General features: G+C 36.8%; 2 non-coding genes across 2 annotated transcripts; one reads left to right on the plus strand and one right to left on the minus strand.

Annotated features, from left to right (window-relative positions):
• The first annotated feature begins 6,290 nt into the window (after positions 1–6,290).
• Positions 6,291–6,394, plus strand: LOC148565415 (small nucleolar RNA R71). The gene has a single exon (XR_015884572.1). It is a non-coding gene; the product is annotated as a small nucleolar RNA R71 (small nucleolar RNA).
• Positions 6,395–13,855: 7,461 nt separating this feature from the next.
• On the minus strand, positions 13,856–13,963 carry LOC148565416 (small nucleolar RNA R71). The gene has a single exon (XR_015885456.1). It is a non-coding gene; the product is annotated as a small nucleolar RNA R71 (small nucleolar RNA).
• Between the last annotated feature and the right edge of the window lie 1,174 nt (positions 13,964–15,137).

The following is a 15,137-nucleotide window of genomic DNA, read 5'->3' on the forward strand; positions in this document are numbered from 1 at the left end:
AAAAATGTAATAAAAAGTAATTAAAACATACTAAAAACTATGCAAAAACAATGCCAAAAAGGGTATAAATTATCTGCTCATCACAACACCAAACTTAAATTGTTGCTTGTCCCCAAGCGACTGAAAACAAAATAGGATAAAAAGAAGAGAATATACAATGAATTCCAAACTTATCAATGAAGATTAGCTTCAATTAGATGAGCGGGACTTATAGCTTTTTTGCTTCTGAACAGTTTTGACATCTCACTTTATCCTTTGGAGTTCAGAATGATTGGCATCTATAGGAACTCAGAATTCAGATAGTGTTATTTATTCTCTTAGTTCAGTATGTTGGTTCTTGAACACAGCTACTTTATGAGTCTTGGCCGTGACCCTAAGCATTTTATTTTCCAGTATTACCACCAGATACATAAATGCCACAAACACATAATTGGGTGAACCTTTTCAGATTGTGACTCAGCTTTGCTAGAGTCCCCAGTTAGAGGTACCCAGAGCTCTTAAGCACACTCTTTTTGCTTTGGACCACGACTTTAACCGCTCAGTCTCAAGCTTTTCACTTAACACCTTCACGCCACAAGCACATGGTTAGGGACAGCTTGATTTAGCCGCTTAGGCCAGGATTTTATTTCTTTGGGCCCTCCTATCCATTAATGCTCAAAGCCTTGGATCCTTTTTCCCTTGCCTTTTGGTTTAAAGGGCTATTGGCTTTTTCTGCTTGCTTTTTTTTCTTTCTTTTTCTTTTTTTCCGCATATTTTTTCTTTTTTTTTCTTTTATTTTTTTCTTTTTTTCTGCAAGCTTTGTGTTCACTGCTTTTTCTTGCTTCAAGAATCAATTTTATGATTTTTCATATTATCAATAACATTTCTCCTTTTTTATTATTCTTTCAAGAGCCAACAATTTTAATATTCATAAACAACAAATTCAAAAATATGCACTGTTCAAGCATTCATTCAGAAAACAAAAGGTATTGTCACCACTTAAAAATAATTGAACTAATTTCAAGATAGAATTCGAGATCATGTACTTCTTGTTCTTTTGCAATTAAAAACATTTTTCATTTTAAGAAAGGTAAAGGATTCATAGGACATTCATAGCTTTAAGACATATACACTAGACACTAATGATCATGTAATAAAGACACAAACATAGACAAAACATAAAGCATAATTTTCAAAAAAACAGAAAAAATAAGAACAAGTAAATTAAAGAACGGGTCCACCTTAATGATGGCGGCTAGTTCTTCCTCTTGAAGTTCTTTCATGATGAGGAATTTCCTCATGCTCTTGTTGAGGTCCATGAGTGGACTCCCTTGTTCGCTCCATCCTTTTCTTAGCGATGGGCTTGTCCTCTATGGCAATTCCGGCTGAACTGCATAGGTGACAAATGAGATGAGGGAAGACTAACCTTGCCAAAGTGGAAGACTTGTCTGCCACCTTGTAGAGTTCTAGGGATATGATCTCATGAACTTCTACTTCTTCTCGATTAGTGATACTATGGATCATGATAGCCCGGTCTACAGTAACTTCAGACCGGTTGCTAGTAGGAATAATAGAGCGTTGGATAAACTCCAACCATCCCCTAGCCACGGGTTTGAGGTCAAGCCTTCTTAGTTGAACTGGCTTGCCTCTTGAATCTCTCTTCCATTGAGCGCCTTCCACACAAATGTCCCTAAGGACTTGGTCCAACCTTTGATCAAAGTGGACCCTTCTTGTGAAAGGGTGAGGATCTCCTTGCATCATTGGCAAGTTGAATGCTAACCTCACATTTTCCGGAATAAAATCTAAGTATTTTCCCCGGACCATTGTGAGCCAATTCTTTGGGTTCGGGTTCACACTTTGGTCATGGTTCTTAGTGATCCATGCATTGGCATAGAACTCTTGAACCATTAAGATCCCGACTTGTTGAATGGGGTTGGTGAGGATTTCCCAACCTCTTCTTCGAACTTCATGTCGGTTCTCTGGATATTCGCTCTTTTTGAGCTTGAAGGGGATGTCGGGGATTACATTTTTCTTGGCCACAACTTCATAGAAGTGGTCTTGATGGACCTTTGAGATGAATCTCTCCATCTCCCATGACTCGGAGGTGGAAGCAATTGTCTTTCCTTTCCTTTTTCTAGAGGTTTCTCCAGCCTTAGGTGCCATTAGTAGTTATGGAAAACAAAAAGCTTTAGCTTTTCCCACACCAAACTTAGAATGGTTGCTCGTCCTCGAGCAAAAAAGAAGAAAGAAAGGAGTAGAAGAAGAAATAGAGGAGATGGAGGGGGGTGTGAATTCGGCCAAGGGGGTAGTAGTGTGTATATTGTGTGAGGATGAATGTGGTAAGGAGGGTTATTTATAGGGTAAGGGAGAGAGGGTAGCCATGTATGAGGGGTTGGGTTTGGGAGGGAAATGGTTTGAATTTGAATGGTGAGGTAGGTGGGGTTTAATGATGGATGGATGTGAGTGGTAAAGAGGTTGTGGGGAAGGGGGTAGGATTTGATAGGTGAGGGGTGTTTGGGGAAGAGGTTTTGATGGGATTGGTCAAGGGTGTTTGGGGAAGAGTGTTATGGAAATGTGTGAAGAGGAGAAAAAAAGAGGTGGGGTGGGTGGGGATCCTGTGGGGTCCACAGATCCTGAGTTGTCAAGAAATTTGACTCCATGTACCATTCTGGCGTTCAAACTCCCATTGTGTGCCAAATCTGGCATTTAACGCCAGCTCTACTACCTTTCCTGGCGTTAAACGCCGGCCAGATGCCCATTTCTGGTGTTTAACGCCAGCCAGATGACAGACAGCTCTTTCTGGCGTTAAACGCCCATAGTGCTGCCCATTCTGGCGTTTAACGCCCAGAATGCTGCCAGGCTGGGCGTTATACACCCATTCTGCTATCCTTACTAGCGTTTAAACGCCAGTAAGCTTGTCCTCCAGGGTGTGCTATTTTTTATGCTATTTTTCATTCTATTTTTGATTTTTTATTTGTTTTTGTGACTTCACATGATCATCAACCTAAAGAAAACATAAAATAACAATGGAAAATAAATAATATAATTAAATAACATTGGGTTGTCTCCCAACAAGCGCTTCTTTAATGTCAATAGCTTGACAGTGAGCTCTTAGAGAGCTTCACAGAGATTTAGAGCTTAATGATGGCCTCCTAGTGCATGAAATCACAATCATACTTTTGCAATTCCACATAACTAACCAGCAAGTGCACTGGGTCATCCAAGTAATACCTTACGTGAGTAAGGGTCGATCCCACGGAGATTGTCGGCTTGAAGCAAGCTATGGTTATCTTGTAATTCTTAGTCAGGAAATCAGAAATGATTCTTAGTTTTAATTGTAAAAAGTAAAAGAACATGAAATAAATACTTGTTATGCAGTAATGGAGAATATGTTGAGGTTTTGGAGATGCTCTGTCTTCTGAATCTTTGGTTTTCTACTGTCTTCTTCTTCACACACGCAAGGCTCCTTCCATGGCAAGTTGTATGTTGGTGGATCACCATTGTCAATGGCTACCATCCATCCTCTCAGTGAAAATGGTCCAAATGCACTGTCACCGCACGGCTAATCATCTGTCGGTTCTTACTCATGTTGGAATAGGATCCATTGATCTTTTTACGTCTGTCACTACGCCCAGCACTCGCGAGTTTGAAGCTTGTCACAGTTATCCCTTCCCAGATCCTACTCGGAATACCACAGACAAGGTTTAGACTTTTCGGATCTCAAGAATGGCCGCCAATAATTCTAGCCTATACCACGAAGGTTCTAATCTTAGATTAGAAACCCAAGAGATATGCACTCAAGCTATTGCAGATAGAACGGAGGTGGTTGTCAGGCACGCATTCATAGGTGAGAATGATGATGAGTGTCATGGATCATCACATTCATCAAGTTGAAGTGCGAGTGAATATCTTAGAATAGAAACAAGCGTGATTGAATGGAAAACAGTAGTAATTGCATTAATTCATCGTGACACAGCAGAGCTCCTCACCCCCAACCATGGAGTTTAGAGACTCATGCCGTAGAGAATACAAGTTCTGATGTAAAAATTTCATGAGGTAAAAAATGAATCACTAAAAGTGGTTTTTATAATAAACTGGTGACCTAGGGTTACAGAAAATGAGTAAGCTAGGATAGTTAGTGTAGAAATCCACTTCCGGGACCCACTTGGTGTGTGCTTGGGCTGAGCATTGAAGCTTTCACATGTAGAGACTTTTCTTGGAGTTAAACGCCAGCTTTTGTGCCAGTTTGGGCGTTTAACTCCAGCTTTTATGCCAGTTCTGGCGTTTAACGCTAGAATAAGGTAGAAAGTTGGCGTTTAAACGCCATTTTGCATTATCAAAACTCGGGAAAAGTATGGACTATTATATATTTCTGGAAAGCACAAGATGTCTACTTTCTAACGCAATTGAGAGCGTGCCAATTGGGCTTCTGTAGCTTGAGAAAATCCATTTTGAGTGTAGGAGGGTCAGAATCCAACAACATCTGCAATCCTTTTTCAGTCTCTGAATGAGATTTTTGCTTAGGTCCCTTAATTTCAGCCAGAAAATACCTGAAATTACAGAAAAATATACAAACTCATAGTAAAGTCCAGAAATGTGATTTTTGAATAAAAACTAACAAAAATATAATAAAAACCAACTAAAATATACTAAAAACATACTAAAAACAATGCCGAAAAGCGTATAAATTATCCGCTCATCACCTCCCAACACCAAACTTAGAAGTTGAGTGTGGGGGCTCTATTTGACTCTGTATTGAGAGAAGATTTTCATGCTTCCTCTCCATGGTTACAGAAGAAGATCCTTGGGTCTTAAACACAAGGTAGTCCTCATTCAATTGAAGGACTAGCTCTCCTCTGTCCACATCAATTACAGCTCTTGATGTGGCTAGGAAGGGTGTTCTTAGGATGATTGATTCATCCTCATCCTTCCCAGTGTCTAGGATTATGAAATCAGCAGGGATGTACAGGCCTTCAACCTTCACCAAGACATCCTCTACAAGTCCATAAGCCTATTTTCTTGAATTGTCTGCCATCTCTAGTGAGATTATTGCAGCTTGCACCTCAAAGATCCCTAGTTTCTTCATTACTGAGAGGGGCATGAGGTTTATCGCTAACCCCAGGTCACACAGAGCCTTCTCAAAGGTCATGGTGCCTATGGTACAAGGTATTAAAAACTTTCCAAGATCCTATTTCTTCTGAGGTAATTTCAATTGAACCAGATCATTTAGTTCATTGATGAGCAATAGGGGTTCATCCTCCCAAGTCTCATTACCAAATAACTTGGCATTCAGCTTCATGATTGCTCCTAGATATTGAGCAACTTGCTCTTTAGAAATATCTTCATCCTCTTCAGAGGAAGAATACTCGTCAGAGCTCATGAATGGCAACAGTAAGTTCAGTGAAATCTCTATGGTCTCTATATGAGCCTCAGATTCCTTGGGTTCCTCATTAGGAAACTCCTTGGAGGCCAGTGGACGTTCATTGAGGTCTTCCTCACTTGAAATCACTACCTTTCCCTCCTCTACAGGTTCGGCCATGTTGTGTATATTGATGGCCTTGCACTCTCTTTTTGGATTCTCTTCTGTATTGCTTGGGAGAGTACTAGGAGGGAGTTCAGTAACTCTTTTACTCAGTTGACCCATTTGTGCCTCCAAATTTCTAATGGAGGACCTTGCTTCAGTCATAAAACTGAGAGTGGTCTTAGATAGATCAAAGACTACAGTTGCTAAGTCAGAGTGGCTCTGTTTAGAATTCTCTATCTGTTGCTGAGAAGATGATGGAAAAGGTTTGCTATTGCCAAACCTATTTCTCCTACCATTATTGTTACTGAAGCCTTGATTAGGCTTCTGTTGATCCTTCCATGAGAAATTTGGATGATTCCTCCATGAAGGATTATAGGTGTTTCCATAGGATTCTCCCATGTAATTCACCTCTTCCATTGCAGGATTCTCAAGGTCATAGGCTTCTTCTTCAGAGGAAGCTTCCTTAGTACTGCCTGTTGCAGCTTGCATTCCAGACAGACTCTGAGAAATCATATTGACTTACTGAGTCAATATTTTATTCTGAGCCAATATTGTATTCAGAGTATCAATCTCAAGAACTCCTTTCTTTTGAGTTGTCCCATTATTCACAGGATTCCTTTCAGAAGTGTACATGAACTGGTTATTTGAAACTATTTCAATGAGTTCCTGGGCTTCTGCAGGCGTCTTCTTCAGATGAAGAGATCCTCCAGCAGAGTGGTCCAATGACATCTTGGACAATTCAGACAGACCATCATAGAATATACATATGATGCTCCATTCTGAAAACATGTCAGAAGGACACCTTCTGATCAATTTCTTGTATCTTTCCCAAGCTTCATAGAGGGATTCACCTTCCTTCTGTCTGAAGGTTTGGACTTCCACTCTAAGCTTGCTCAACTTCTGAGGTGGAAAGAATTTGGCTAAGAAAGCATTGACTAACTTTTCCAAAGAGTTCAGGCTATCTTTAGGTTGTGAGTCCAACCATGTCCTGGCTCTGTCTCTTACAGCAAAGGAAAAAAGCATAAGTCTGTAGACCTCAGGATTAACCCCATTGATCTTAACAGTTTCACAGATTTGTAAGAATTCAGCTAAGAACTGATGAGGATCTTTCAATGGAAGTCCATGAAACTTACAATTCTACTGCATCAGAGAAACTAATTGAGGCTTAAGCTCAAAGTTGTTTGCTCCAATTGCAGGAATTGAGATGCTTCTTCCACAGAAGTCAGAAGAGGGTGCAATAAAGTCACCAAGCATCTTCCTTGCATCCCACCATTGTTGTTGGGTTCGGCCATCTCTTCTTCTTTTTCGAAAAATTATGTCAGGTCCTCTCCAAAGTGTTGTGCTTTAGCTTCTCTTAGCTTCCTCTTTAGAGTCCTTTCAGGTTCCGGATCAGCTTCAACAAGAATGTTCTTATCCTTTCTCCTTCTCATATGAAAAAGAAGAGAATAGAAAAGAATAGGAATCCTCTATGTCACAGTATAGAGATTCCTTTATGTGAGTAGAAGAATAGAAGAGTAGAATGAAGAAGAGAGAAGATGAAGAATTTGAACACAGAGAGGGAGAAAGGGTTCGAATTATAAGAAGAAGAGAAGTGTTAGTAAATAAATAAACAAATAGAAAGAGATGAGAGAGAGAGAATTCGAATTTTAAATTAAAATAAAAGGAAAATATTTTTGTTTATATTTTACTTATTAGTTATAATTCGAAATTTAAGAGAGAAAATAAATTAAAATTAGAAAAAAAATTTTGAAAAAGTGGTTAGTGATTTTCAAAAATTGGAGAGAGAAAAGTAGTTAGGTGGTTTTGAAAAAGATATGATTGAAATAGTAAACTTTTTTTTAAAAATCAAAACAGACAAATCAAGTGGTTAATTGAAAAAGATTTGAAAATCAATTTTGAGAAGATAAGAAGTTAGAAAAGGATTTTGAAATTAAATTTTGAAAAAGATATGATTGAAATTCATTTTGAAAAAGATTTGAAAAGGAAATTAAAAAGATTTGATTTTGAAAATTAAAGTTGATTACTTGACTAACAAGAAACTAAAAGATGTGATTCTAGAATTTAAAGATTGAACCTTTTTTAATAGGCAAGTAACAACTTGAAGCTTTTTGACTCTAAACATTAATTGTTAGCATTAATTTTGAAAATATGAACTAAGAAAAAGATTTTGAAAATCAAATTTTTAAAATTTTTGAAAATATTAAGAAAAAATGAAGAAGATTTGATTTTTGAAAAAGATTTGAAAAAGATAGAAATTTTGACTTGACTACCAAGAAACAACTAAATTTTAAAACTCTTTGACTAAATCAATTCAAAATTTCGAAATTTATGAGAAGAATAAGGGAAAGATATTATTTTTTATTTTTTAATTTTTAATGAGGAAAGAGAAAAACATCAAAATGAAACATGACATAAAAATTATGAATCAAAACAAGAAAAATATGCAAGAACACTTTGAATGTCAAGATGAACACCAAGAACACCTTGAAGATCATGATAAACATCAAGAACATATTTTTGAAAATTTTTAAGAAAAGAAAAATATGCAAGACACCAAACTTAGAAATTTTTAATCTATAGACATTAATAATTCAAGAATGCATATGAAAAACAAGAAAAGACACAAAACAAGAAAATGTAAAGATCAAACAAAGACAATCATCAAGAACAACTTGAAGATCAATGAAGAACACATGCATGAATTTTCGAAAATTTTAAGAAAATTAAAAAGATGCAATTGACACCAAACTTAAAACTTGACACAAGACTCAAATAAGAAACACAAAATATTTTTGGTTTTATGGTTTATTAATTTTTTTTTGGATTTTTCGAAATTATGTTCGAAAAAGAAAATAAAAAGATACAAAATTTTTAATAAGAATTCCAGGAATCATGCAATGTTAGTCTAAAGCTCCGGTCCAAAAATTTAGACATGGCTTAATAGCTAGACAAGCTTTATGTGAAAGCTTCAGTCCAAAAGATTAGACATGGTCAATGGCCATCCAAGTTTCAGCAGAGCATTACATACAACAGCCGAATTAATGGGAATCAAAAATCCCCTGCAATGATAAGTGGAAACTTCGGTCCAAAAGAATTTAGACATGGCTTGACAGCCAGCCAGACTTCAACAGATCATGATGAAACTCTAGAATTTATTCTTAAAAATTCTGAAGAACAAATTTTTTTTATGAAATTAAATAAAAATTAAAAATCTTAAACATAAAATAAAATTACCTAATCTGAGCAACAAGATGAACCGTCAGTTCTCCCAACTCGAACAATCCCCGGCAACGGCACCAAAAACTTGGTGCGACAAAATCGTGATCTCACACTTTTCTCACAACTCCGTGCAACTAACCAGCAAGTGCACTAGGTCGTCCAAATAATAAACCTTGTGTGAGTAAGGGTCGATCCCACGAAGATTTTCGGCTTGAAGCAAGCTATGGTCATCTTGTAAATCTCAGTCAGGCAGATTCAAATGGTTATGAGGTTTTGATAATTAAAATATAAATAAAACAGAAAATAAGATAGAGATACTTATGTAATTCATTGGTGGAAATTTCAGATAAGCGTCTGGAGATGCTTTGTTGCTTCCGAACTTCTGCTTTCCTACTGCTTTCTTCCAACCATGCGTTACCTCCTTCCATGGCAAGCTGTATGATCCTCTCGGATGAAAACAAATCCATATGCGCTGTCACCACACGGCTAATCATCTGTCGGTTCCCGCTAACGTCGAAGTAGGACCATTGTCCTTTTGCACACTGTCACTGCGCCCAACATTCGCAAGTTTGAAGCTCGTCACAGTCATCCGTTCCCAGATCCTACTCGAAATACCACAGACAAGGTTTAGACTTTTCGGATCTCAGGAATGCTGCCAATGGTTCTAGCATATACCATGAAGATACTAATCTCACGGGCTCGGTCTGTGTATTAGATATCCAAGAGAATATACTCCAGCTGTCGTCCAATGAATACGTTTAACATCATATAGATCACTTTGTGGTTGTCAGGCACGCAATCTTGACTAAGCGAGTAACGAAGATTGGGTGATTGTCACGGGTCACCCCTTCATTCTGACTTAACTGAATTAAGAACAAGAGTATATCTTGGAGAAGAAGTAGGCGTGAATTGAAGGAAAAATAATAGTATTTGCATTAATTCATGAAGAACATCAGAGCTCCACACCTTAATCTATGAGTGATGAGTGGATAATTTATACGCTTTTTGGCATTGTTTTTACATAGTTTTTAGTATGATTTAGTTAGTTTTTAGTATATTTTTATTAGTTTTTAAATAAAATTCACATTTCTAGACTTTACTATAATTTTGTGTGTTTTTCTGTGATTTCAGGTATTTTCTGGCTGAAATTGAGGGACTTGAGCAAAAATCAGATTCAGAGGTTGAAGAAGGACTACAGATGCTGTTGGATTCTGACCTTCCTACACTCAAAGTGAATTTTCTGGAGCTACAGAATTCCAAATGGCGCGCTCTCAATTGCGTTGAAAAGTAGACATCCAGGGCTTTCCATAAATATATAATAGTCCATACTTTTATCGAGTTTAGACGATGCAAACTGGCATTCAACGCCAGCTCCCTGCCCTATTCTGGAGTCAAACGCCAGAAACAGGATGCAAAGTGGAGTTAAACGCCAGAAATAGGTTACAAACTGGCGTTTAACTCCAAGAAAGACCTCTCCATGTGAAAGCTTCAATGCTCAGCCCAAGCACACAGCAAGTGGGCCCCAGAAGTGGATTTCTGCATCATTTACTTATCTCTGTAACCCTAGTAACTAGTTTAGCATAAATAGGACTTTTTACTATTGTATTCGGGGATCTTTGGACGTTTACTTCTGAGATCATGGAGGCTGGCCTCTCGGCCATGCCTAGACCTTGTTCTTATGTATTTTCAACGGTAGAGTTTCTACACACCATAGATTAAGGTGTGGAGCTCTGCTGTTCCTCGAGTATTAATGCAAAGTACTATTATTTTTCTATTCAATTCAAGCTTATTCCTATTCTAAGATGTTCATTCGCACCCAAGAACATGATGAATGTGATGATTATGTGATGCTCATCATCATTCTCAGTTACGAACGCGTGCCTGACAAACACTTCCGTTCTACATGCAAACAAGCTAGAATGAATATCTCTTAGATATCTAATACAGGGAACCAAGTCAGAGATATTAGAATCTTCGTGGTATAAGTTAGAACCCTTGGACGGCCATTCCTGAGTTCCGGAAAGTCTAAACCTTGTCTGTGGTATTCCGAGTAGGATCTGGGAAGGGATGGCTGTGACGAGCTTCAAACTCGCGAGTGCTGGGCGTAGTGACAGACGCAAAAGGATAGTAAATCCTATTCCAGTATGATCGAGAACCGACAGATGATTAGCCATGCAGTGACAGCGCATTGGACCATTTTCACAGAGAGGACGGGATGTAGCCATTGACAACGGTGATGCCCAACATACAGCTTGCCATGGAAGGGAGTAGGAATGATTGGATGAAGACAGCAGGAAAGCAGAGGTTCAGGAGGAATGAAAGCATCTCCATATGCTTATCTGAAATTCTCACCAATGAATTACATAAGTATCTCTATCCTACTTTATATTTTATTTATATTTATTATCAATTCACTATAACCATTTGAATCCGCCTGATTGAGATTTACAAGGTGACCATAGCTTGCTTCAGGCCGACAATCTCCGTGGGATCGACCCTTACTCACACAAGGTTTATTACTTGGACGACCCAGTGCACTTGCTGGTTAGTTGTGCGAAGTTGTGACAAAGTGTGATTCACGTTTGAGAGCACCAAGTCTTTGGCTCCATTGTTGATGATCGCAATTTCGTGCACCAAGTTTTTGGCACCGTTGCCGGGGATTGTTCGAGTTTGGACAACTGACGGTTCATCTTGTTGCTCAGATTAGGTAATTTTATTTTAATTTTAACCTTGTTATTTTTATTGTTCTTATTTTCGAAAAAAACAAAAAAAATAATAAAAATAAAAAAATAAAATTTTTAATAAAAATAAATTATTCTATATTCTTCAGAATTTTTAAGAAGGAATTCTATAATCTCATGAGATGGGTTGAATCCTGGCAGGCTGTTAAGCCATGTCTAATCTTTTGGATCGAGGTTTCAACTATCTAAAGAGAAGAACTTCTTTGTCTTTTACAGCAAATTAGCTGTTGTATGTAATATTCTGTTGAAGCTTGGCTGGCCATTGGCCATGTCTAGTGTTTTGGACCGGAGCTTTCACTGAAAGCTTGGCTGGCTAGTGAGCCATGTCTAATTCCTGGACCGGAGCTTTAGACTAACATTGCAAGATTCCTGGAATTCCTATTAAAAATTTTGAAATCCTTATTTTTCCAATTAATTTTCGAAAAATATCCAAAAAAAATTAATAAAATCATAAAACCAAAAATAATTTGATGTTTCTTGCTTGAATCTAGTGTCAAGTCATAAGTTTGGTGTTAATTGCATGTTCTTAAAATTTGTGCATTTTTCGAAAACTCATGCATGAGTTCTTCATGATCTTCAAGTTGTTCTTGACAAGTCTTCTTGTTTGATCTTTATATTTTCTTGTTTTGTATCTTTTCTTGTTTTTCAAATGCATTTTTAATTTGTTAGTGTCTATACATGAAAAATTTCTAAGTTTGGTGTCTTGCATATTTTTCTTTTTTTAAAAATTTTCAAAAATAAGTTCTTGGTGTTCATCTTGACATTCAAAGTGTTCTTAGTGTTCATCTTGACATTCATATTGTTCTTGCATGCATCATTTGTTTTGATCCAAAATTTTCATGCATTGAGTCTTTTTGATGTTTTTCTCTCTCATCATTAAAAATTCAAAAAAATCAAGAAAAAAAATTTATCTTTCCCTTTTTCACTCATAAATTTTTGAAAATTTTTGAGTTTTTCAAAACTTTTTAAAATTTAGTTGTTTCTTATGAGTCAAGTCAAATTTTCAATTTAAAAATTCTATCTTTTTCAAATCTTTTTCAAAAAAACAAATCTTTTTCAATTTTCTTCTTAATATTTTCGAAAATTTCAAAATTGATTTTCAAAAATCTTTTTCTTATTTTTATTTCATATTTTCAAAATTAATGCTAACAATTAATGTGATTGATTCAAAAATTTTAAGTTTGTTACTTGCCTAGTAAGAAAGGTTCAATCTTTAAATTTTAAAATCCTATCTTTTTGTTTCTTGTTAGTCAAGTAATCAACTTTAATTTTCAAAATCAAATCTTTTTAAATTTCTTTTTCAAATTTTTTTCAAAATAAGTTTCAATCACATCTTTTTCAAAATTAATTTAAAAATCTTTTCTAACTTATTTTCTAGCTTCTTATTTTTTCAAAATTGATTTTCAAATCTTTTTCAATTAATCTTATCTTTTTGTTTGATTCATATCTTTTTCAAAACTACCTAACTAACTCCCTCTTTCTAATTTTCGAAAATTGCTTCCCTCTTTTTCAAAATTCCTTTTTTATTAACTAATTGTTTTAATTTTTACCTTAATTTAATTTCATTTTTCTTTTTTTTTTGTATTTTCGAATTCTAACTTTAAATTTAATTTAAAAACAAAAATATTTTTCTTTTCTTTCCAATGATTTTCAAAAATTCTTCTCCCTCATCTCCTTCTAATTATTTATTTATTTACTAACACTCCTCTTCACCTAAGAATTCGAACCCACTCCTCTCCCCTTTGTTTGGATTCTTATCTTTTTCTTCTTTTATTCTTATCTTCTTCTACTCACATAAAGGAATCTCTATACTGTGACATAGAGGATTCCATATTTTCTTTTCTGTTTTCTGCTTTTTCATATGAGCAGGAACAAGGATAAGAACATTCTTGTTGAAGCTGATCCTGAACCTGAAAGGACTCTGAAGAGGAAGCTTAGGGAAGCTAAAGCACAACTCTCTGGAGAAAATCTGACAGAAATTTTCGAAAAAAAAGGAGACATGGCCGAAAATAATAACAATGCAAGGAAGATGCTTGGTGACTTTACTGCACCAAATTCTAATTTACATGGAAGAAGCATCTCAATCCCTGCCATTGGAGCAAACAATTTTGAGCTAAAGCCTCAATTAGTTTCTCTGATGCAACAAAACTGCAAGTTTCATAGACTTCCATCAGAAGATCCTTTTTAGTTCTTAACTGAGTTCTTGCAGATCTGTGATACTGTTAAGCCCAATGGGGTTGACTCCGAGGTCTATAGGCTTATGCTTTTCCCGTTTGCTGTAAGAGACAGAGCTAGAATATGGTTGGACTCTCAACCTAAAGATAGCCTGAACTCTTGGGATAAGCTGGTCACAGCTTTCTTAGCCAAGTTCTTTCCTCCTCAAAAGCTTAGCAAGCTTAGAGTGGATGTTCAAACCTTCAAACAGAAAGAAGGTGAATCCTTCTATGAAGCTTGGGAGAGATACAAAGAACTGACCAAAAAGTATCCTTCTGACATGCTTTCAGAATGGACCATCCTAGATATATTCTATGATGGTCTGTCTGAGCTATCAAAGATGTCACTGGACCATTCTGCAGGTGGATCCATTCACCTAAAGAAAACGCCTGCAGAAGCTCAAGAACTCATTGACATGATTGCAAATAACCAGTTCATGTACACTTCTAAAAGGAATCCTGTGAGTAATGGGACGCCTATGAGGAAGGGAGTTCTTGAAATTGATACTCTGAATGCCATATTGGCTAAGAATAAAATATTGACTCAGCAAGTCAATATGATCTCTCAGAGTCTGAATGGATTGAAGGAATCATCCAACAGTACTAAAGAGGCATATTCTGAAGAAGAAGCTTATGATCCTGAGAACCCTGCAATAGCAGAGGTGAATTACGTGGGTGAACCCTATAGAAACACCTATAATCCCTCATGGAGAAATCATCTAAATTTCTCATGGAAGGATCAACAAAAGCCTCAACAAGGCTTTAATAATGGTGGAAGAAACAGGTTTAGCAACAGCAAACCTTTTCCATCATCCACCCAGCAACAGACAGAGAATTCTGAGCAGAACCCATCTAACTTAGCAAATATAGTCTTTGATCTATCTAAGGCCACTGTGAGTTTCATGAATGAAACAAGGTCCTCCATTAGAAATTTGGAGGCACAAGTGGGCCAGCTGAGTAAAAGGGTCACTGAAATTCTTCCTAGTACTCTCCCAAGCAATACAGAAGAAAATCTAAAGAGAGAGTGCAAGGCCATAGATTTGACCATCATGGCCGAACCTACAAGGGAGGAGGAGGACGTGAATCCTAGTGAGCAATACCTCCTGGGACGTTCAGTGACCAATAAGGAGTTTCCCTTTGAGGAACCAAAGGAATCTGAGGCTCATCTAGAGACCATAGAGATTCCATTGAACCTCCTTCTGCCCTTCATGAGCTTTGATGAGTATTCTTCTTCTGAAGAGAATGAAGACGTTACTGAAGAGAAAGTTGCTAAGTACCTTGGTGCAATCATGAAGCTGAATGCCAAATTATTTGGTAATGAGACTTGGGAAGATGAACCTCCCTTGCTCACCAATGAACTAAATGCATTGGATAGGCAGAAATTACCTCAAAAGAAACAGGATCCTGGTAAATTCTTAATTCCCTGTAACATAGGCACCATGACCTTTGAGAAGGCTCTGT

Source organism: Arachis ipaensis, chromosome B5 (genome assembly GCF_059453495.1).
Source record: "Arachis ipaensis isolate K30076 ecotype BB chromosome B5, ASM5945349v1, whole genome shotgun sequence".
Taxonomy (NCBI): domain Eukaryota; kingdom Viridiplantae; phylum Streptophyta; class Magnoliopsida; order Fabales; family Fabaceae; genus Arachis; species Arachis ipaensis.